Source organism: Bufo gargarizans, chromosome 9 (assembly GCF_014858855.1).
Source record: "Bufo gargarizans isolate SCDJY-AF-19 chromosome 9, ASM1485885v1, whole genome shotgun sequence".
Taxonomy (NCBI): domain Eukaryota; kingdom Metazoa; phylum Chordata; class Amphibia; order Anura; family Bufonidae; genus Bufo; species Bufo gargarizans.
In genome coordinates, this window is record NC_058088.1 from 116,081,009 (window position 1) to 116,105,189 (window position 24,181).

General features: G+C 45.4%; 1 protein-coding gene across 2 annotated transcripts in view; it reads left to right on the top strand.

Moving 5' to 3' along the window:
* The window catches only part of SLC7A3 (solute carrier family 7 member 3), an 83,664-nt gene that overhangs the window by 14,779 nt on the left and 44,704 nt on the right, over positions 1 to 24,181 (top strand). Inside the window, exon 2 of one of the 2 annotated variants that reach the window (XM_044305599.1) lies at positions 16,200 to 16,235. The exons of the other annotated variant lie outside the window; for it this stretch is intronic. The gene's annotated coding sequence lies outside the window, so the exon portion shown is untranslated. The remainder of the gene's footprint in view (positions 1 to 16,199; positions 16,236 to 24,181) is intronic. 2 annotated transcript variants of the gene reach the window in all.

The following is a 24,181-nucleotide window of genomic DNA, read 5'->3' on the forward strand; positions in this document are numbered from 1 at the left end:
ACATAATGGGCCACGTGATGAGATACCTTTAGTGAATGGAGATCTGCGCCGTGTACAAAATTTACCGGCTGAAAGGATTAGGATCAAATGAGGAAATTGCTCAAATGATATAGGTTTAGCAGTTCTTATGGATGATAATGGATCAGAGTGACCTATTTATTATACATTTTATATATGTGACATTTTTAGTGGTGGGTTGTATGTAATTGGATAATGAGGGAATGGGTGGGTTGAGGGGAGTGTTTTAAAGGTCTTTGACTGCATACGAAAACCGGGTCGGGCAGTACTGTGCATGCAGTTTGTGATTTTATATGCTTTGAAAAAAGTGTTCGTCTGTAAGTATAATCAATTATTTTAATATATGGAGGAAGTAGGAGCTTCACTATGGCTGCAATCCCTTGATATCCAATAGGAAACTACTGTGGAGGAGACGCCAACTCGTGTAGCTTGATTGTCCTTTTTCCATGTCCAGAGGGAGGAATGGTTCTGTGCTGGAGCTAAGGAGGCTCGGTTACCAGTGAATAGCAGCTCGGTCCTTCGATAAGTACTTTGGTTCCATTTGTGATTAAAAAATAAAAAAAAAATTTTTTTTCTTTCCACATCACAGTAAAGACCTGCAGTGTGAAAAAAAACGCAGCCATGTACCTGAGTAGTTTTTATCTTGATTCAGGCAGTGAAAACATATTCATGCAGGGCAATGAAGTCCAGTAGCAGTGCGTTCAGCACATGTGCAGTAAAGCGATGGATACCAACGGAGACCATATTGCGAATGTGTCCAATGTACTCCCCTGAGACTTCGGGGCCATGCTTGAATATGTTTTTACTGGTGAGGGTGCGGCATGAAGAAGAGTGAACGGTGCCTCTGGGACCAGTTGGGCGTTGTTGATTCTAGACTCCTTTGCATATAACAAAAGTGCAACTTTAGCAGGAATGCAGGAACGGAGGCTGGTGGGACTATGATCTTCAGTTGTCAAGGCTCTTGTCTCAGGCAAGACATGTTTCTGATGATAGAAGCCCTTTAAATGGAGCCTATTAGCAGATTCCACCTCCATAGACCACAAATACTGTGGGTCTTGGGAAGAGGGAGCTGTGTTATTTTATCCAGTCACAGGGGTCGGGGAGAACAGTGCAAACGTAACTTTTGTGGAGCTTTTCCCGTAAGGAATAGTGTTCTTTGCACTGCATTTATCAAGTGTTTTAGACCTATAATCGGCCGATTTGTTGCTATGCGGGGCGGAAGCGGGCAGTCAGGGTCCTTAACCAGCTGTAACTTTTACTTCAACTTTAAATCAGCGCATCTTTACCAACTTACAATGAAGCTCCGGTAACGGGCAGAGCGGGCGGCGGCGTTACGTCACTTACTCACGTGACGCGCTTGCTTCATTCATAAAATGGACGGAGCAGGCGCGTCACGTGAGTGAGTGTTACGCGGCCTGCTCTGCCTGTTACTGGAGCTTCAATGTATTTGTAAGGTAATAAAGATCATAGAGCTGATTTACAGTTCAAGTAAAAGTTACTGCCAGTTAAGGAATAGTCTAAATACTTATGTGGCCGGTGTATTGGGAGATCTGTGGATGGCACTGTTATGGAGGGGGAATCTGTGGATGGCACTGTTATGGAGGGGGATCTGTGGATGGCACTGTTATGGAGGGGGATCTGTGGATGGCACTGTTATGGAGGGGGATCTGTGGATGGCACTGTTATGGAGGGGGATCTGTGGATGGCACTGTTATGGAGGGGGATCTGTGGATGGCACTGTTATGGAGGGGGATCTGTGGATGGCACTGTTATGGAGGGGGGAATCTGTGGATGGCACTGTTATGGAGGGGGATCTGTGCACTGCTATGGGGAGGAGGATCTGTGGATGGCACTGTTTAGGGGAGGAGGATCTGTGGATGGCACTGTTTAAGGGAGGGGGATCTGTGGATGGCACTGCTATGGGGAGGGGGATCTGTGGATGGCACTGCTATGGGGAGGGGGGATCTGTGGATGGCGCATATAGCATAAGCACATGCCATATAGTGTCATCCATAGACCCCCCCCCCCCTTCCTCCCAAAGCATTGTCATTCACTGATCCCCCCTCCCCATAGCAGTGCCATCCACAGATCCCAGTCAGTTCCCTGGACTGGAGAAGATCGTCTTGAAGACAGGGAGGGCTGAGCATTCAGGGGTAGTCTTATACGGCGACTATTGCCCAAAACCTTTATTTTAAATGGAAAAGTTGGTGGTAGTCTTATATGCCGGAAAATGCGGTACTTAAGTGTAGGTTTTGATTTTATGTAATGTATGTGCAAGAAAATAATATACTTTAAGACCAAGCTAGTTTTTACCTTCAGGACCAGGCCATTTTTTGCAAATCTGACATGTCACTTTATGTGGTAATAACTTTAAAACGCTTTTACTTATCCAGGCCATTCTGAGATTGTTTTCCTGTCACATATTGTACTTCATGGCAGTGGTAAAATTGAGTCAAATTTTTATTTTATTTTAATATAAAAAAATACAAAATTTGCCAAAAATTTGGAAAAATTTAGCAAATTTTAATTTCTCAACCTTTATAATGGACAGTAATACCTCCAAAAATGGTTATTACTTTACTTTCCCCATATGTCTACTTCATGTTTGGATCATTTTGTGAATGCCATTTTATTTTTTGGGGATGTTAGAAGGCTTTGAAGTTTAGAAACAAATCTTGAAATTTTTCAGAATTTCCAAAACCCACTTTTTAAGGACCAGTTCATGTCTGAAGTCACTTTGTGAGCCTTGCATAATAGAAACCACCCAAAAATGACCCCATTTTAAAAACTACACCCCTCAAATTACTCAAAACTGATTTTACAAACTTTGTTAACCCTTTAGGTGTTCCACAAGAATTGAAGGCAAATGGAGATGAAATTTCAGAATTTTACTTTTTAGGCAGATTTTCTATCTTAATCCATTTTTTTTAGTAACAAAGCACAGGTTAACATAACAGGCAAACAAAACTCAATATTTATTACCCTGATTCTGTAGATTACAGAAACTCCCCATTTGTGATCATAAACTGCTGTACGGGCACACGGCAGGGCGCAGAAGGAAAGGAATGGCATATGGTTTTTGGAGGGCCATGTCACATTTGAAGACGCACCCCTAGAGTAGAAACTCCCAAAAATGACCCCATTTTGGAAATTACGGTATAAGATGCCAGTTTTGTTGGTACTATTTTAGGGTACATATGATTTTTGGTTGCTCTATATTACACTTTTTGTGAGGCATGGTAACAAAAAATATTTGTTTTTGGACCATTTTTTTTTTGTTATTTACAATGTTCATCTGACAGGTTAGATCATGTGGGGTTTTTTATACAGCAGGTTGTTACGGACGCGACAATACCAATTTATTTTTTATTGTCTCCATATTCTGAAAGCCTTTTTTTTGGGGGGGGGGGGGGCGACTGTCTTATATAGGGTCTCATTTTTTGTGAGATGATTTTTGGATCGCTTGGTATTACTTTTTTTTCTTAGTGTTCACCTGAGGGGGACGTGATATTTTTAAACAGCAGGTTATTACGGACGCGGAGATAACAACTAATATGTATACTTTTTTATTTATTTAAGTTTTACACAATAACAGCATTTTTTAAATAAAAATCTTGTTTTAGTGTCTCTATTCTGAGAGCCTTTTTATTTTTGGGGCGATTGTCTTAAGTAGGATCTCATTTTTTGTGGGATGAGATGACAGTTTGGTATGATTTTGTGGTGCATATGACTTTTTGATCGCTTGGTGCTACTTTTTGTGATGTAAGGTGAGAATTTTTTTCAAATTTTTTTTAGCACAGTTTTTATTTTATTTTACGGTGTTCACCTGAGGGGTTAAATAATGTGATATTTTTATAGAGCAGGTAGTTATGGATGTGGCAATACTCAATGTCTACTTTTATTTTATTTATTAGTCTTATACACCAAAATTTTTGATCGCTTGGTGTTGCACTTTTAGTGATGTAAAAAAAAATATATATTTTTAGCAGTGTTCACCTGAGGGGATAGGTCATGTGATATTTTTATAGAGCTGGTCTATACAGATGTGGCGATACATAATTGGTCTACTTTCTTCTTTATTTTTTTCCCCAGGTGTTTAAAAAATAATTATTTACTTTATTTGGGAAAAAGGACACTTTTTTTTAAATTTTTTATTTTTTTTTACTTGAAACTTTAATTTGTTTTATTATAAAAAAACACAATTTTTTTCACTTTATTTAACTTTTTATATTTGTCCCGCTGTAGAAATTTTCAGGCTTTGATCCCTGTTTAAATTCAGTATACTACATTCTGTATTGTACTGAATTGAACTGTCAGCGTCTCACCGAGTGAGATGCTGACAGTTGCCTTGGATACCCAGCACTCAGGCTGGATCTTCTGGGCTTCCGTAGGCTGGCAGCTCAAATGCCTGTGTAAGGCATCAGGACTGCCATGGCAACCATCGAACCCCTGCCAGCGTAGCGCAGGGGCTGGGGGGGATGTAGTCAGAGGGAGCCCCCTCCCTCTGTATACCCTGCATGTGCCGCGCCCGCCCGATCCGCAGCACGGGCTGGCTGTTATTGATAGCCGGGCTCCTGCTGCATCCGTCGGCATCGGTGTGTGCGTTGATGCCGGCGGATGCAGCAGGGGCTCAGCTCTCGGTAACAGCCGGGCCCGTGCTGCGGATTGGGCGGGTGCAGCTCCTGCACCTGCCCAATCCCATCATGTACATGCACGTGAGGATGCGTCAAGGAGCCACATTCGCTTACGTACATGTACGTGATAATGCGAGAAGGGGTTAAAAAAAAAGTTGCTTCAGCTTCCAAATAGTCACTTTATATGGAAGTTTCTTTTTTTTTTGGTATATTCCCAGCACCATCCATGCTTCTAACGAGGGATGTCTCGATACCATTTTTTTTAGACCGATTACAGATACTTTTATTTAAGTACTCACCGATGCCAATTACCGATACCAATTAAATAAATAAACACATTTATTTTGTGACCACTGACCAACCAAAAGTCCAAAAAACAGCCCCCAGCCTCTCATCAGCCCCCTCTGGTAACTCAACCCACCCACCCCCTAGTATTAGTGGCCACAGGGTCCCCCTCCTCCCCCCCACGTCATTGGTGGCAGTGGGCAGTGCGCTCCCTCCATCCCTCGTATTAATCATTGGTCGCAGTGACCCTCCTCCCCCCCATCATTGGTGGCAGTGGGCAGTTCCGATCGGAATCCCAGCAGTGTAATGCTGGGGCTCCGATCGGTTACCATGGCAGCCAGGACACTACAGAAGTCCTAGCTGCCATGGTATGTCAGTGAGCAGCATTATACTCACGTGCGCGGTGGCCGCCGGGCGCTCCTTCTGTATGTGCGGCACATTGCTAATGCTTATAGCTCACGTGCGCCCTGGCCGCCGGGCGCTCCTTCTGTCTGTGCGGCGCATTGCTAATGCTTATAGCATTAGCAATGCGCCGCACAGACCTATGAGAAGAAGGGGCGCCTGACGGCCACGGCGCACTTGAGTATAATGCTGATCACGAACATACAATGATTAATAGTACTTTGGAGGGGGCGCACTGCACACTGCCACCAATGCAGAGACTGAAGAACATTACTGGCATCCGACCTCTGAGAGGACGCTGCGATCCGCGCAATTAATCCCTCAGGTCCCACACCTGAGGGGTTAATTGTGCGGATCGCAGCGTCCTCTCAGAGGTCGGGTGTCGGTAATGTGAGTCACAGAATTCCTTCCCCCACGCAGAACTGCTGAGAGCGCAGCCGCAAGCGGCCAGCAGGTATCTGCAGTGATATCGGGGACATTTTCACAAGTACAAGTACTCTGCAAATGTCCAGTATCGGTACCGGGACATCCCTACTTCTAACTGTGACAAACCACAGGTAAACACAGCCATAATTCCTTTTTTTTGTAAATCATATATTTAGTAATTTTATTTCTGGACATTTATTTTTGCTTATTTGTCTTGTTTAATGCCTTATGCTTTTGATATAAATTAATTTGTAACATCCAATGCTGTGGAAAATAGATTTTTCAGGGTGCTAGCTAGGCCTGCACAATATATCGCCATTACAATCGCCATATCGCAAACGCCTTATAAGACAAACTTTTTCCCCCAAAAAGAGATGGTTGACTTTTTACGTGGCTGACACGGATACATGAGTTACAGTGCGGGGAGGGAGGAGGGGCTGGAGGCAAGTCATTATTTTAATGAACAAATGTCTTTCTATTTATTCTATTTTATTTATCTGTTCTGTGCAGTGCGATTAAGAAAATGACAAGTTTTGTTTTGCAGTACTGCAAATATGTTATTTAATTTAGTAAAAGATGTTTTATTTTGAAAAACACTGTGCATTTCAATTCTGGAGTTAAGCATAACTACATTTCAGCATTATCGGTAATTTGTGTTTTTTTTTTTTTTTTTGCCTTGAAAATTCAAGCAAATACACCTCTAGCACAATTCCCTTAAAATTATTGTATCGCATATCGTAATCGCATTTTTTAGAGCCCTAATCGCAATCGCACAAAATTCCCATATCGTGCAGCCCTAGTGCTAGCTTTAGGAGTTGACTGTAGACTTTCAGCTTTTGAGATGACTGGCAGGTTTATCCTCCTGTCACACGCTTGGCTGCTTGGAATCGTTTAAGAGTAACAAAACCAAACAGAAGTTGGACAAAATGTGGGTTTTAGGCTAGTTTCACACTTGCGGCAGGACGGATCCGACAGGCTGTTCACCATGTCGGATCCGTCCTGCGGCTATTTCGCCGTGCCCGCGGACCGCCGCTCCGTCCCCATTGACTATAATGGGGACGGGGGCGGAGCTCCGGCGCAGCACGGCGGTGCACGGAGAAAGCCGCCGGACTAAAAAGCCTGACATGCAGTAATTTTAGTCCGGCGGCCTTTCTCAGTGCACCGCCGTGCTGCGCCGGAGCTCCGCCCCCGTCCCCATTATAGTCAATGGGGACGGAGCGGCGGTCCGCGGGCACGGCGAAATAGCCGCAGGACGGATCCGACATGGTGAACAGCCTGTCGGATCCGTCCTGCCGCAAGTGTGAAAGTACCCTAAAAAAGGTGGGGACGCTGATCTAGGCACCCTGAAAGAAGGCTACCCTTTTTCCAGTTTGTGTCAATATCCTTTAAAATAATCAGAAACAGAAGAAAATACCACAGCACTCCAACTTCTCAAACCAAATCCGTGTTTATTTCTCACACAGAGTGCACAGATTTGGTTTGAGAAGTTGGAGTGCCGCGTCTTTTTTCCTTCTGTTTCTGTATTTTGGGGGATCCTAGAGGCCATGATCTGACACCACAGGCACCGCCACCAATTAGACTTACTGAGACATCTCAACAGGTAGTGCTGTCTTGCTATTTTTTTTGCTTTAAAATAATCATTTATGGATGTAGCTGTAACTTTGAATGCATTTCCTTCAGGCCTCTTTGACACGAATGCGTGCGCTCCGTGGCCGTATTGCGGACCCGCAATACACAGGCGCCGTTCCATGGGCATTCTGCATCGTGGATGCGGACCCATTCACTTGAATGGGTCCGCAAATCCGGAGATACGGATGGTGTGGAACGGAAGCACCTAGAACATGTCCTATCTTTTTGCGTAACGGGCAGATCGCGGACCCATTAAAGTGAATGGGTTTGTGTTCCGCTGCGGCTGCCCCACGGTGGTTGATCCTGCATTGCAGCCCACAGCACAGCCACGGGCGCACACGTTCGTGTGCAAGAGGCCTTACCTTTATTGATCCTATCTTATGTTCTGGGCTGTGGTCACATGACCATGTCCATGTAGCTCTTGCTTATTTCCTGTGTTATTTCCATAAAGGAGCTGTGATTGGAGAGTGTCTATGTAACTAGCTGGCTGCGAGAAGCTAAAAAGTAGCTGTGTGTTAGGAGCGGTGCTGGGGCAGAGAAAGAAGTGGATCATGGTTTTGGTTTGATAGAGGTATAGGAAATCTTTCATACAGGATTTATGAAACCAGAGTCGTTTGTTTACATGGTTAAAATGGGTCTGGGGGCAAAAGGTATGGGGAAGATTGCACACAAGGTAAGCAGCTACATGAGCGTATGTTTATTAAATACCACAGTAATTCAGTAATGCCTCTTTAACCCGGCTCCTAACCTGCGCTGTTGGGCCTTTAACCCCCTAGCTCAGAACGCCGTGCATGTACGGCGGGGAAGACCTGTGCGAGAACGCCGTACATGCACAGCGTTCATTTAAATGCTCCCCGGTTGAGATCGCGCACCTGAAGCGCAACTTACCCCACTGTGTCGGGAAGTGAATAACTTGCCCTTGACGGCCAGGGACCAATCAGCTGTGGTCCCAGCCTCAGATCACCGCTACACATTATTTCCTAAGTACGAGTAATTGCGCACACATCTCCTCCTCTTCTGGCATCCGGCTCTCCGTAAAATGAGTGCATCGGAGATGAGAAATAGCCTTTTGTACATAATTCATTGTGATTGGTCCGTTCCTGACTGTGGACCAATCATATAGGTTATGTACAGAACACTATCTCTCAGCTTCGATCCTCTCATTTCAGTGAGAGAAGTGATCAGAGCCAGAGCCAGTGAAACAGACCTGTGGGAAAAAAATAAATTGTTTCCTGTACCTGTCACTGTGTGCTGTCTGCCAATAGTGACAGTACATCAGCACACCAGTCCCTGTCATCCATACTGTCAGTAACCTGTTTTTGGCAATTCATTAGGGTTAGTTAGGGAGTTATCAGGGTTAGAGCTCTAGCTTTAGGGTAAGTTAGACGAAAATAAAAAAATATTGGGGACGTCAGTACTTGTCTCCGATTTATAAATACTCAGTTTCAACCCCCCTCCCCATACCTCCGAATCTCTCTCTCTCTCTCTCTCTCTCTCTCTCTCTCTCTCTCTCTCTCTCTCTCTCTCTCTCTCTCTCGATATAGATATATATATATATATATATATGTGTATATATATATATATATATATATATTATACACTCACCTAAAGAATTATTAAGAAGTTGCTGGTTTGTGTGCGATTGCACACAGTAGGGTATTTGTTTGGCGCACAAAAGGACGACCTCAGACAGTGGACTTTGGTGAAATAGCTGTTTTTATTATTCAGTAGACAACGCGTTTCGGAGTTTATAACTCCTTTATCAAGTCTAAAACAAGGGTATAAAAGAAAAAAATGCCGGAGGCAAGAGATGTATCCCCACCTGGTTAGATGGGTGTGGACATGCATTAAACAGTGGAATATTTAGAGAGTTTGTGCGCGTGCCTTTAAGCATTAAAATGTGCATAGTTATATACAAAAAAATAATTTATATATAAAATAATGATAAAGGCAATAATAAGATCTGTAGTTTGCAGAGAAATAAAAATGCAAATGTCAGTGACAGCAGCAGCAGTTGATTAAAAGCGAAGGAAGTCAGTAAGTATTCGGTGGTCCGCGTATGAGGTCACTATTGGGCCCAGGTGTGTATTATTTCTGCTGGCATAAAAGATTGTGTGCTCAAGTACGTTTCAGGAGGACTGTGGTTATCGGATGAGTGAATGTATATGGCGTGTGAAGGCTGGTGTCCCTAGTGCGGTATGTGTGTGTGTTATGACGGTATTAGGTTGAATGTGGTTGTGGAGGGGGGGGGGGGGTTTGGGGGTTTACCTTAATCGGGCGTCAGCAGAGAGACAGGCCAGATGGCTGTGGGAATAAAAACACAACAAATGAGAAGACGGACACTGGGCAAAGGGGCATGATGGTGTCTGTGTGTGTGGTGATGGAACTGAGGGGGGGGGGGGGGGGTACGAGGAAATATGACAGGTGGCAGGTTGGGGGGGGGGGGGAAACATGGTGCAGTGCAATGTGATGTAGTGTGTTGTGTTTGGAATATGGCTGTGGGGGTGATAAAGAAGGTGGGGGTAATATAATGAAGGGGGCGGGTGGCCGGTGGTGATGAGAAGGGTGGGTGCAGTGTGTGGTGGTATTTTGATGGTGCTGGAGGGAGGAGGATGGATATCCTGTATAAGGGTGGGGATTGTGAGCTGCGCTGGTGGAATGTGGCCCCACATGGTGGTTAGATAGGCTGACCAAGTTATTTGGGGTGCAATGGGGGATGTGGACATCACAAGCGCTGTGGCTGTCTGCCTCTTACCTGGAGCGTCTGGTTTGTGCTGGGAACGCCGCTCTCCATGTGTCTGAGCGCGCGCTTTTTGAGTTCGGGTGGCGGGGGCGGGGTTGTGACGTCAGACGGGGGCGTGGTGGTGACGTCAGGCGGGAAGGCTACTGGTATTGCTGCGCCGATCAGCTGATGTGCTAAGGGGGCGGGGGAGGGCGGTGTTCACGGTTGTTATGCCGATCAGCTGGTGTGCTGGGGGCGGGGTTGTGACGTCCTTGAGTGCTGCTCGGCTGGCGCTGGGCAGTGAGGGAATATGTAATGTGATGAGTAGTGGACAGTTTAATGTGTTATGTTGGCAGCACGGGGGGGGAGAGAGGGGATATGGGGGGGGGCTGGTGCTGTGTAATGTTATGTGTTGATGGGGTGTTTTGATGGGGTGGCTGTGATGGGGTGTTTTGATGGGATGTGATGTGATGAAGGGGCTGGTGTGTTGTGGCTGGTTTGATTCATTTGAAAAAGGGTGGGGAGTGTACTAGGGTGGCTGGTTTTGAGGCATGTATATGACCTAGAGTGGCGCGGTAATTGGCAGGTGGGCAGAAGGGATGTGGTGGTGGAGAGAAGGGGGGGGGGGAATTATTGGGATGGATGGTGGTAAGGTGGGTGGGAACGGAGAGGTGGGGGCGTGGGTGCTGTGGGTGCTGGAGGTGGTGGGCACGCCGGGGGTTTGACATGGTGGGGTAGGATGATTGGAGATGGGGGAGGGGAGTGGATGGGTGTGGAGGGGGGGGCAGTGAAGGAAAGGGCAGTGGTGTGTGTGAAACAATATGGAGTGGTGCGTGGCAGAGTGCGTGGTGTGATTTGAAGGGCAGGGATCCGGGTTTGTTTAGATGCAGTTGGTTTCTAACAGTTCGTTTGGGCAATCTGGGTTTTAGAAGCAGTTGGTTTCTAGCGATTCATTTAGGCCGTATGGTTCTATGGTTTGTAGTTTGAATATCCAGTACATTTCTTTTCTCCTCAATTTCTGGTAGCGGTTACCATGGGTGGCTGGGAATTTCTTCAATGGGTAGTAGGGAGAGGTCTCCTGCATCCTTGTTGTGTGCCTGCAGGAAATGTCGGGATACTCCATGTTTGAGGAAGCCGTTCGTGATGTTCCAACGGTGTTTGTTCATCCTCTCTCTCAGAGTGAGGGTGGTCCGGCCAACGTATTGTAATCCACAGCTGCATTCCAATAAATAAATGATGTATGATGATGAACAGTTTAGGAAGTGCTTTATTTCAAAATTTTCTCCTGTTACATTACTGGAGAATTTGGTGGTCCGATTTGAGATGTTCAGACAACACTTACATCTTTGGTGTCCGCATTTATAACTTCCAAGCATTTTGGGAAAGAGGCTCAAAATGGCTGGGGGATGTTTTTTCTGAATGCGCAAGCGACTAGGGGCGATGAGATTTTTGATTGTTTGGGCTCTTCTGAACGTTATGTGTGGTTCTGGTCGTATATGTTTCGTTAGGAAGGGATCCGCTTGTAGTATCTGCCAGTGCTTCTTCAGTATATTTCTCAGGGTCGTGTGGTTGGTATTGAATGTGGTTATGAAGGATGTCTTGTATTTTTTGGTGGTATCTGGATCACTTGGTTTGGTGATTGGTGGTTTTGTTTCTGATGGTAGGCAGTCATCCTGGGTGTATTTCTGTGCCTGCCGTAGTGCTGCTTTGATGACGCCGCATGGGTATCCTTTGTTGCGAGATCTTTTTTCAATTACCTGGCTTTGTAGTTTGAAGTCTTCATCCTTTGTGCAATTTCGACGGATCCGCTTGAATTGGCTGAATGGTATGTTATTTTTCCATTTTTTGTGGTGTGCGCTCCTATAGTCCAGATAACTGTTTCCATCTACTTTTTTAAAAAAGGTCTTTGTTTCGATGATATTTTCCTTAGTGGATAGGACTAGGTCCAGGTATTCTATAGATGTTTCGGAATAGTTGGCTGTAAAGGTGAGATTGAAGTTATTTTTGTTTAGGTGGGTGGTGAAATTGTTGGCCTCTTCTAGGCTGCCATCCCAGATCAAAAGCAAGTCATCGATATAACGTTTGTAGAAGACTAGTTTGTCTTGCCAAGGGTGTTTGTTGTAGATGAATTGGTTTTCGAAGATTCCCATGTACAGGTTCGCGAAGCTGGGCGCGAATCGCGTCCCCATAGCGGTCCCTCTGGTCTGTTTGTAGATTTTGTTCTCAAAATTGAAGATGTTGTGTTTGAGAATGAAGTCGATGCCGTCCAGAATGAATTGTCCCTGTGAGGTTGGCAGGTTCGTGTCTTGTTGTAGGTACTGCCGTATGGCGTCTATCCCTGTATTGTGTGGGATGTTGGAATATAATGAGGCTACGTCAAGTGTGGCCCAAATGTATGATTTTTTCCAATGTACCCTTTTGAGCAAGGTGATTAGAGTGGCGGAGTCCTTCAGGTAGGAGGGTAGCTGGATGACATATTTCTGTAGAAAAATGTCGATGTAGTGTGATAAATTGCCCAAGCGGCAAATTCAATGAATTTGATCTATTCGTTGACCTCAATTCCTATATTCGGAAATTAACATTAGCGAGGCACTTCGAAATCCAGTCCGCAAAACCAAAAATCGCCGAACCAAGTAGCACCGAAAATGCACAACCTGACGAAATCATAAAAGCCATCACCACAGGACTGAAACCCAAATCCACTTTCAACCCGATATACCATAGGGGGAGCCACATCGAAACCTTCTCTGCACTCGTAACAAAGGACCTCAGAACCATTAATAAAGATCTTAATACAACAAATAACCTAAACAAAAAGAAAAAATCGCCCTCAAAGAGCTAATGGATAATAACAGCATCATCATCAGAAATGCTGATAAAGGAGGCGGCATCGTGATCCAGGACCGCGAGGATTATTTGGCCGAAGCACAAAAAATCCTAGGAGACAAAAACTACTACGAAATCCTATCCCACAACCCGATAAAGGAAGACGCCAAAAAACTATTGGGTCTTCTGGAAAAAGCAGAATCACAGGGAATATTAACCAAAAAGGAAAAAGAATACATTACCATAGACCACCCGAACCTGGCACTTTTTTACCATCTACCAAAAGTACATAAATCCACCCACAATCCGCCAGGGAGACCAATCATATCTGGCATCTCCTCACTCACATGCAATTTATCACACTACATCGACATTTTTCTACAGAAATATGTCATCCAGCTACCCTCCTACCTGAAGGACTCCGCCACTCTAATCACCTTGCTCAAAAGGGTACATTGGAAAAAATCATACATTTGGGCCACACTTGACGTAGCCTCATTATATTCCAACATCCCACACAATACAGGGATAGACGCCATACGGCAGTACCTACAACAAGACACGAACCTGCCAACCTCACAGGGACAATTCATTCTGGACGGCATCGACTTCATTCTCAAACACAACATCTTCAATTTTGAGAACAAAATCTACAAACAGACCAGAGGGACCGCTATGGGGACGCGATTCGCGCCCAGCTTCGCGAACCTGTACATGGGAATCTTCGAAAACCAATTCATCTACAACAAACACCCTTGGCAAGACAAACTAGTCTTCTACAAACGTTATATCGATGACTTGCTTTTGATCTGGGATGGCAGCCTAGAAGAGGCCAACAATTTCACCACCCACCTAAACAAAAATAACTTCAATCTCACCTTTACAGCCAACTATTCCGAAACATCTATAGAATACCTGGACCTAGTCCTATCCACTAAGGAAAATATCATCGAAACAAAGACCTTTTTTAAAAAAGTAGATGGAAACAGTTATCTGGACTATAGGAGCGCACACCACAAAAAATGGAAAAATAACATACCATTCAGCCAATTCAAGCGGATCCGTCGAAATTGCACAAAGGATGAAGACTTCAAACTACAAAGCCAGGTAATTGAAAAAAGATTCCGCAACAAAGGATACCCATGCGGCGTCATCAAAGCAGCACTACGGCAGGCACAGAAATACACCCAGGATGACTGCCTACCATCAGAAACAAAACCACCAATCACCAAACCAAGTGATCCAGATACCACCAAAAAATACAAGACATCCTTCATAACCACATTCAATACCAACCACACGACCCTGAGAAATATACTGAAGAAGCACTGGCAGATACTACAAGCGGATCCCTTCCTAACGAAACATATACGACCAGAACCACACATAACGTTCAGAAGAGCCCAAACAATCAAAAATCTCATCGCCCCTAGTCGCTTGTGCATTCAGAAAAAACATCCCCCAGCCATTTTGAGCCTCTTTCCCAAAATGCTTGGAAGTTATAAATGCGGACACCAAAGATGTAAGTGTTGTCTGAACATCTCAAATCGGACCACCAAATTCTCCAGTAATGTAACAGGAGAAAATTTTGAAATAAAGCACTTCCTAAACTGTTCATCATCATACATCATTTATTTATTGGAATGCAGCTGTGGATTACAATACGTTGGACGGACCACCCTCACTCTGAGAGAGAGGATGAACAAACACCGTTGGAACATCACGAACGGCTTCCTCAAACATGGAGTATCCCGACATTTCCTGCAGGCACACAACAAGGATGCAGGAGACCTCTCCCTACTACCCATTGAAGAAATCCCAGCCACCCATGGTAACCGCTACCAGAAATTGAGGAGAAAAGAAATGTACTGGATATTCAAACTACAAACCATAGAACCATACGGCCTAAATGAATCGCTAGAAACCAACTGCTTCTAAAACCCAGATTGCCCAAACGAACTGTTAGAAACCAACTGCATCTAAACAAACCCGGATCCCTGCCCTTCAAATCACACCACGCACTCTGCCACGCACCACTCCATATTGTTTCACACACACCACTGCCCTTTCCTTCACTGCCCCCCCCCCCCTCCACACCCATCCACTCCCCTCCCCCATCTCCAATCATCCTACCCCACCATGTCAAACCCCCGGCGTGCCCACCACCTCCAGCACCCACGCCCCCGCCCCACCTCTCCGTTCCCACCCACCTTACCACCATCCATCCCAATAATTCCCCCCCCCCCTTCTCTCCACCACCACATCCCTTCTGCCCACCTGCCAATTACCGCGCCACTCTAGGTCATATACATGCCTCAAAACCAGCCACCCTAGTACACTCCCCACCCTTTTTCAAATGAATCAAACCAGCCACAACACACCAGCCCCTTCATCACATCACATCCCATCAAAACACCCCATCAACACATAACATTACACAGCACCAGCCCCCCCCCCCCATATCCCCTCTCTCCCCCCCGTGCTGCCAACATAACACATTAAACTGTCCACTACTCATCACATTACATATTCCCTCACTGCCCAGCGCCAGCCGAGCAGCACTCAAGGACGTCACAACCCCGCCCCCAGCACACCAGCTGATCGGCATAACAACCGTGAACACCGCCCTCCCCCGCCCCCTTAGCACATCAGCTGATCGGCGCAGCAATACCAGTAGCCTTCCCGCCTGACGTCACCACCACGCCCCCGTCTGACGTCACAACCCCGCCCCCGCCACCCGAACTCAAAAAGCGCGCGCTCAGACACATGGAGAGCGGCGTTCCCAGCACAAACCAGACGCTCCAGGTAAGAGGCAGACAGCCACAGCGCTTGTGATGTCCACATCCCCCATTGCACCCCAAATAACTTGGTCAGCCTATCTAACCACCATGTGGGGCCACATTCCACCAGCGCAGCTCACAATCCCCACCCTTATACAGGATATCCATCCTCCTCCCTCCAGCACCATCAAAATACCACCACACACTGCACCCACCCTTCTCATCACCACCGGCCACCCGCCCCCTTCATTATATTACCCCCACCTTCTTTATCACCCCCACAGCCATATTCCAAACACAACACACTACATCACATTGCACTGCACCATGTTTCCCCCCCCCCCCCAACCTGCCACCTGTCATATTTCCTCGTACCCCCCCCCCCCCCCCCTCAGTTCCATCACCACACACACAGACATAATCATGCCCCTTTGCCCAGTGTCCGTCTTCTCATTTGTTGTGTTTTTATTCCCACAGCCATCTGGCCTGTCTCTCTGCTGACGCCCGATTAAGGTAAACCCCCAAACCCCCCCCCCCCCCTCCACAACCACATTCAACCTAATACCGTCATAACACACACACATACCGCACTAGGGACACCAGCCTTCACACGCCATATACATTCACTCATCCGATAACCACAGTCCTCCTGAAACGTACTTGAGCACACAATCTTTTATGCCAGCAGAAATAATACACACCTGGGCCCAATAGTGACCTCATACGCGGACCACCGAATACTTACTGACTTCCTTCGCTTTTAATCAACTGCTGCTGCTGTCACTGACATTTGCATTTTTATTTCTCTGCAAACTACAGATCTTATTATTGCCTTTATCATCATTATTTTATATATAAATTATTTTTTTGTATATAACTATGCACATTTTAATGCTTAAAGGCACGCGCACAAACTCTCTAAATATTCCACTGTTTAATGCATGTCCACACCCATCTAACCAGGTGGGGATACATCTCTTGCCTCCGGCATTTTTTTCTTTTATACCCTTGTTTTAGACTTGATAAAGGAGTTATAAACTCCGAAACGCGTTGTCTACTGAACAATAAAAACAGCTATTTCACCAAAGTCCACTGTCTGAGGTCGTCCTTTTGTGCGCCAAACAAATACCCTACTGTGTGCAATCGCACACAAACCAGCAACTTCTTCCTTCACAGTCCCTAGGAGTCCCTGGCAACTCCACCTAAGGGACCGAACGGGTATTGGCAGCACCGACCTTTCCAAAATAACCAACGCCCCCTTATTTCTCCACGTGTACCTACCTTCACGGACGTTGAGCTCCAACCAGCACAACACCATAAGGTGAGCACACTTCGACCATTACGCAGAACAACACAACCGCTACCCACCACCCTATGAGCGCCTCTCCCCTTTCTTTTCTCTCTCGCCAAACTGCTAAAGAATTATTAGGAACACTGGTTCTATTTCTCATTAATGCGATTATCTAGTCAACCAATCACATGGCAGTTGCTTCAATGCATGTAGGGTTGTGGTCCTGGTCAAGACAATCTCCTGAACTCCAAACTGAATGTCAGAATGGGAAAGAAAGGTGATTTAAGCAATTTTGAGCGTGGCATGGTTGTTGGTGCCAGACGGGCCGGTCTGAGTATTTCACAATCTGCTCAGTTACTGGGATTTTCACGCACAACCATTTCTAGGGTTTACAAAGAATGGTGTGAAAATGGAAAAACATCCAGTATGCGGCCGTCCTGTGGGCGAAAATGCCTTGTTGATGCTAGGGGTCAGAGGAGAATGGGCCGACTGATTCAAGCTGATAGAAGAGCAACGTTGACTGAAATAACCACTCGTTACAACCGAGGTATGCAGCAAAGCATTTGTGAAGCCACAACACGCACAACCTTGAGGCTACAACAGCAGAAGACCCCACCGGGTACCACTCATCTCCACCACAAATAGGAAAAAGGGGCTACAATTTGCACGTGCTCACCAAAATTGGACTGTTGAAGACTGGAAAAATGTTGCCTGGTCTGATGAGTCTCTATTTCTGTTGAGACATTCAAATGGTAGAGTCCGAATTTGGCGTAAACAGAATGAGCACATGTATCCATCATGCCTTGTTACCACTGTGCAGGCTGGTGGTGGTGTAATGGTGTGGGGGATGTTTTCTGGGCACACTTTAGGCCCCTTAGTGCCAATTGGCCATCGTTTAAATGCCATGGGCTACCTGAGCAGTTCTAAAGGCAAAAGGGGGTCCAACACCGTATTAGTATGGTGTTCCTAATAATTCTTTAGGTGAGTGTGTGTGTGTGTGTATGTGTATATATATATATATATGTGTGTGTATGTGTGAGAGATAGATAGATAGATAGATAGAGATATATATATATATATATATACACACACACACGGAGTGCAGAATTATTAGGCAATAATGTTCTCAATGAACCCAAAAAACTCATTAATATCAAAGCTGAATATTTTTGGAAGTAGTTTTTAGTTTGTTTTTAGTTTTAGCTATTTTAGGGGGACATCTGTGTGTGCAGGTGACTATTACTGTGCATAATTATTAGGCAACTTAACAAAAAACAAATATATACCCATTTCAATTATTTATTTTTACCAGTGAAACCAATATAACATCTCAACATTCACAAATATACATTTCTGACATTCAAAAACAAAACAAAAACAAATCAGTGACCAATATAGCCACCTTTCTTTGCAAGGACACTCAAAAGCCTGCCATCCATGGATTCTGTCAGTGTTTTGATCTGTTCACCATCAACATTGCGTGCAGCAGCAACCACAGCCTCCCAGACACTGTTCAGAGAGGTGTACTGTTTTCCCTCCTTGTAAATCTCACATTTGATGATGGACCACAGGTTCTCAATGGGGTTCAGATCAGGTGAACAAGGAGGCCATGTCATTAGATTTTCTTCTTTTATACCCTTTCTTGCCAGCCACGCTGTGGAGTACTTGGACGCGTGTGATGGAGCATTGTCCTGCATGAAAATCATGTTTTTCTTGAAGGATGCAGACTTCTTCCTGTACCACTGCTTGAAGAAGGTGTCTTCCAGAAACTGGCAGTAGGACTGGGAGTTGAGCTTGACTCCATCCTCAACCCGAAAAGGCCCCACAAGCTCATCTTTGATGATACCAGCCCAAACCAGTACTCCACCTCCACCTTGCTGGCGTCTGAGTCAGACTGGAGCTCTCTGCCCTTTACCAATCCAGCCACGGGCCCATCCATCTGGCCCATCAAGACTCGCTCTCATTTCATCAGTCCATAAAACCTTAGAAAAATCAGTCTTGAGATATTTCTTCTTTCAGCCTTTCTTACCTTGGCCATGTCTCTGAGTATTGCACACCTTGTGCTTTTGGGCACTCCAGTGATGTTGCAGCTCTGAAATATGGCCAAACTGGTGGCAAGTGGCATCTTGGCAGCTGCACGCTTGACTTTTCTCAGTTCATGGGCAGTTATTTTGCGCCTTGGTTTTTCCACAAGCTTCTTGCGACCCTTTTGACTATTTTGAATGAAATGCTTGATTGTTCGATGATCACGCTTCAGAAGCTTTGCAATTTTAAGAGTGCTGCATCCCTCTGCAAGATATCTCACTATTTTTGCCTTTTCAGAGCCTGTCAAGTCCTTCTTTTGACCCATTTTGCCAAAGGAAAGGAAGTTGCCTAATAATTATGCACACCTGATATAGGGTGTTGATGTCATTAGACCACACCCCTTCTCATTACAGAGATGCACATCACCTAATATGCTTAATTGGTAGTAGGCTTTCGAGCCTATACAGCTTGGAGTAAGACAACATGCATAAAGAGGATGATGTGGTCAAAATACTCATTTGCCTAATAATTCTGCACTCCCTGTATATATATTTATAGAAAAAATAAAGAGATTGGAGCAGCACCGCTGTAAATTCAATGTAGACTGAGTGCCAGCGGCTGAGAAGGCGATCCCCCTTCAGATAATAAGCAGAAAAAAAAAAATCCATGGCACCTCCAAAGCGTAAAATAAAATCAGGCGTTATTCACCAGACACTCAACGTTTCGATCCGCTCCCTGGGATGCTTGAGAAAGATCCCAGGGAGCGGATCGAAACGTTGCGTGTCTGGTAAATAAAGCCTGAATTTATTTTACGCTTTGGAGGTGCTGTGGAATTTTTTTCTATATATATATATATATATATATATATATATATATATATATATATATATATATATATATATATATTAGTATATATATATATATTAGTATATATATATATATATTAGTATATATATATATATATTAGTATATATATATATATATTAGTATATATATATATATTAGTATATATATATATATATATATTAGTATATATATATATATATATTAGTATATATATATATATATTAGTATATATATTAGTATATATTTTACAAATTTACTAAATGTCTCAACAGGTGTACAGCTCCAAGGAGGCTTATGAAATACTAGCCTGAGAGTCTGACAGTGGAGAAGAATCTTTTCTTGTGTATAGCTCTTCTTCTGATTCGTCAATTGACGAACCCTCACACAGACACAGTAGAGTTAATGGCGCATAATCTTCTACAAATGACCCCAGCTTGACTTCTGCTACTAACTTTGTACCTCAGGTGCCAGACTTTACGTCCACTACAGGCATTCATGTGAACACTGCAGGGTTCACACAGAAGCTGATTTTATCCACCTTTTTTTTTTTTTCTGATGAATTGATGGACATGATGGTGGAGCAAACTAATGTTTATGCCAATCAATTCTTAGCCGCACACCCCAACTCATACTATGCAAGACCCCTTCAGTGGACTCCCACGACCCCTTTGGAAATCAAAAAATGTTGGGGTCTAATACTTAATATGGGAATAAACCATCACTACAGTCATATTGGAGTAATGACCTTTTACATCACACGCCAATATACCGAACCATTATGTCCAGGACCCGATTTGAAAGTCTCCTGAAATTTCTACATCATAACAATAATGCAGATTGTCCACCCCCTAATGATCCTGGATATGATAGTTTATACTAAATTCAGCCCAATATAGAACATTATAATCTCAAGTTTGCCCAGGTATACACCCCCCAAAAGCATCTGTCCATTGATGAATCCCTTGTGCACTTCAAGGGCAGACTGCATTTTCGCCAATACCTGCCCAACAAACAGGCCAGATATGGCATCAAATTCTACAAACTATGTGGAAACCAAAGTGGCTATACACATAAATTTAGAGTTTACAAGGGAAAAGATTCTAAAATTGAACCCCCGAAGTGCCCCCTCTCCTTGGACTAGCAGGCAAAATAGTATGGGACTTGATTCATCCCCTGCTAGGTCAAGGGTACAACTTGTACCTTGACAACTTCTACACAAGTGTTCCACTACTGAAATGCCTGTTTTCCAGAGACACTGTTGCATGCAGAACAATCGGACGAAACCCAAAACATCTGCCTAAAAATTGTATAGACCAAAGAATGAGTGAGAGGAAGCAGGGCAGTTTGCAGTGATAACATGATGCTTGTTAAGTACAAAGTCAAGCGTGACTTCTTTGTACTTACTACCATACATGCTGACAGATCCACCCCTGTTCCAGTTCATGGATCCACAGAATGCATCCAGGACTATAATAAGTTTAGGGGAGGGGTGGATCTGTCAGACCATGTACTGCAACCGTACACTGCCCTCCGCAAAACTCGGGCATGGTATAAAAAATTGACATTGCACCTGATGCAAATTGCACTCTAAAATGCTTTTGTAATATACATTGTACTTTCAAGAAAAGTAATAAAGACCTTTTTATTTGGGAAACAGGGAAGGGAGCAAGGCCACAGGAAGTGAAAGCAGAATAATATGAGGACAGCATTTCCCTGGGGTAGTTCACCCCCCCTCCCACAGAGACATGGAGAAGGCCACAAAAAAGGTGTTGGGTATGCTCCAGAAACGAAATCGGGAAAGACACAGTTCATCATTGTGAGACGTGCCCCTCAAAGCTGGGTCTTTGCATAAAAGATTGTTTTTGAATTTGCCACACCTCTGTTGACTTTTAACTAAACCCCCTTTGATCATTTTATGAAACACCCCCTTAAAACTGTATGCTGGTAAAAATTCAAATTTACCTTTTCACATTTCAATTGGCATTCTAATAAAACCAATAACAAAGCTAAAAATTCTCATTGCACCCCTAGATGAATACCTTGACGGGTCTTGTTTTATAAAAGGGGACTAGAACTTTGTATGTTCTGGTAGCTCAGTGGCTCTGCAATGTGACATATATTATACAACATATTTCTTTGATATAAATTGAGACCCTTGTTTCTCGCTCATATCATTGGGGGACACAGGACCGTGGGTATAGCTTGCTGCTGCCACTAGGAGGTGACACTAGGCTGAAAACTGTTAGCTCCTCCTCTGCAGGCCATACCCCCCCCCCCCCCCCCCCCAGCCTGGAGAGAGCATTTCAGTTTTTAGCTTAGTGTCGTAGGAGGCAGACGTCCCTTAGCACAGTGGCTCTTGGAAATTTTATTTTTATTTTATTAGGTTCATGGGGCACAGATTCGCATGGCATCTCTGTCTCCCTGGGAGGCTAGCCAGTGTCGGTTGTCCCACTGCCTTGCCAGCCCTATCGTGCCTGGACCCCTGATGCCTTCTGCCAGCGGTCATTGGGTGGCCCTGCTGGGACGACATCTAAGGGCGAAGTCCACAGAAGTATGAGTATTACTCCCCTCTCTCCCTCCCTCCCTTAGTTCCTCACCCCTGTCTGCTGGGTAGCGATCTCCCTCCTGCGTCCTCAGATCCTCAGCGGCGGCGGTACGGCACTGCGGGGGTTAATATCGGCAGCATCGCAGCTGCAGCGGCTGTGATACTACAATGAGAGCGGTCTGATCTCTCCCTCTTCAGCGCTCTTCCTCCCCAGTCCACTTCTTAAGTCTCCAGGCATCTCCTGAGGCAACATGTCCGGCGGTATATTAACCCCTGCCCGTCTCATGGCGGCTCCTAGCATGCGAGCGGGGGGGGGGGGGGTGTGTGGCTTCTTCCCAGCCATTTCCCCACATGACCCGTGCAGGGGGCGGAGACTATTTTCCCGTGCGGGGGGCCGAGACCATTTTCCCACCGTGGCACTCCGTAAGACCTCTCCAGCGCTCCCTTGCCACAAAGACACAGGACCTGGGACTTCTAATGGTAGGAGATCGCTTCTTCCTCCAGCATAGAGAAGCCACCCAATGTCAGACCCAGCCAAGACCCCTCCCCAGGCACCCTGCAGGACCACTTATTATGCCTGCACTTCATGTTCTGTTAAATTCCCTCGTGGCCAGTCACTCTCACTATTCTCTGCATGTCAGGCAACCTCACAGAGCCATCCATCTATATTGTCACAACCCACAGGAGTTCAAGACCCCTCTGGCTGTGGAGAACCTGACTGGGCAAGGTCTCTGTCCCGGGCAGTAGAAGACCTCTCCAAAGTCTCCCATTCCACCCTTTCATTACTGGGTCGTTTGGTAGAGAGATCACCCACAGTGCAACCCTCACCTTCACAAGGTGCACAAACTAGGAGCAGGCTTACTAGCAAGCGTCCCAGATCAGGTAGTCATTCCTCTTCTGACACCTCTGCATCCCCTCCCCCTCCCGGTTCCCAATCTCAGATGTCCTCCATTTTAGGTGACGCGCTATCAGATTGTGAGATTGCGGATTCAGATACGGAGATGGACCTAGAGCAGTCTTCCCAGATAGTCTGATTTCAGCTATCCAAGTTCAGGAGGAACTCCCCTCCACCGGCCACCAGGGAGTGTCGTTTTTGCGTACAAAGCAAACCCCTAACGCCTTCCCTGTACACGATTACTTTTCCGTTGTTGTCGCAAAGGCTTGGGACCAGCCAGGTTTGCGCTTTATTGTCCCAAAGCGGTTAGACTTGCTCTACCCTTTTCCAACTGATTGTGTGGAAAAATGGGCCTCACCTCCGAAGGTAGACCCACCGGTCGCTCACCTCGCAAAGAACACGACTATTCCGGTGGCGGATGGCTCCTCTCTCCAGGACCCAGTAGATCGGCGCATTGACTCGCTATTGAAGTCGATCTTTGCAGCCAGTGGTTCAGCCTTACGCCCGATCTTCGCTTTGGCATGGGTAGCCAAGGCGGTTTCGGAGTGGGCCCTCCGTTTGAACCAAGACTTTGCGACCCGTCTTCCTCTTAAAGTCTGGCCGGCGGATTCATCCTCCAAACGTTCTCTTTCAAGACTTCCCTTTGCCGGGTCTCGACTCTTTGGTACCTGGCTATATGACATTATTTCGGAAGCAACAGGGGGGAAAAGCACCCATTTGCCGCAACTCAAGGTGAAACGTTCCTTTCATCCTAGGGTCACATCTTCCCGTTATCAGTGCTTTCGTAGGTTTGCGGGCACTCGTCCGGTGGCCCACCTGCATCTAGGCCACCCAATCAGGACCAGCGAAAAGGCCCA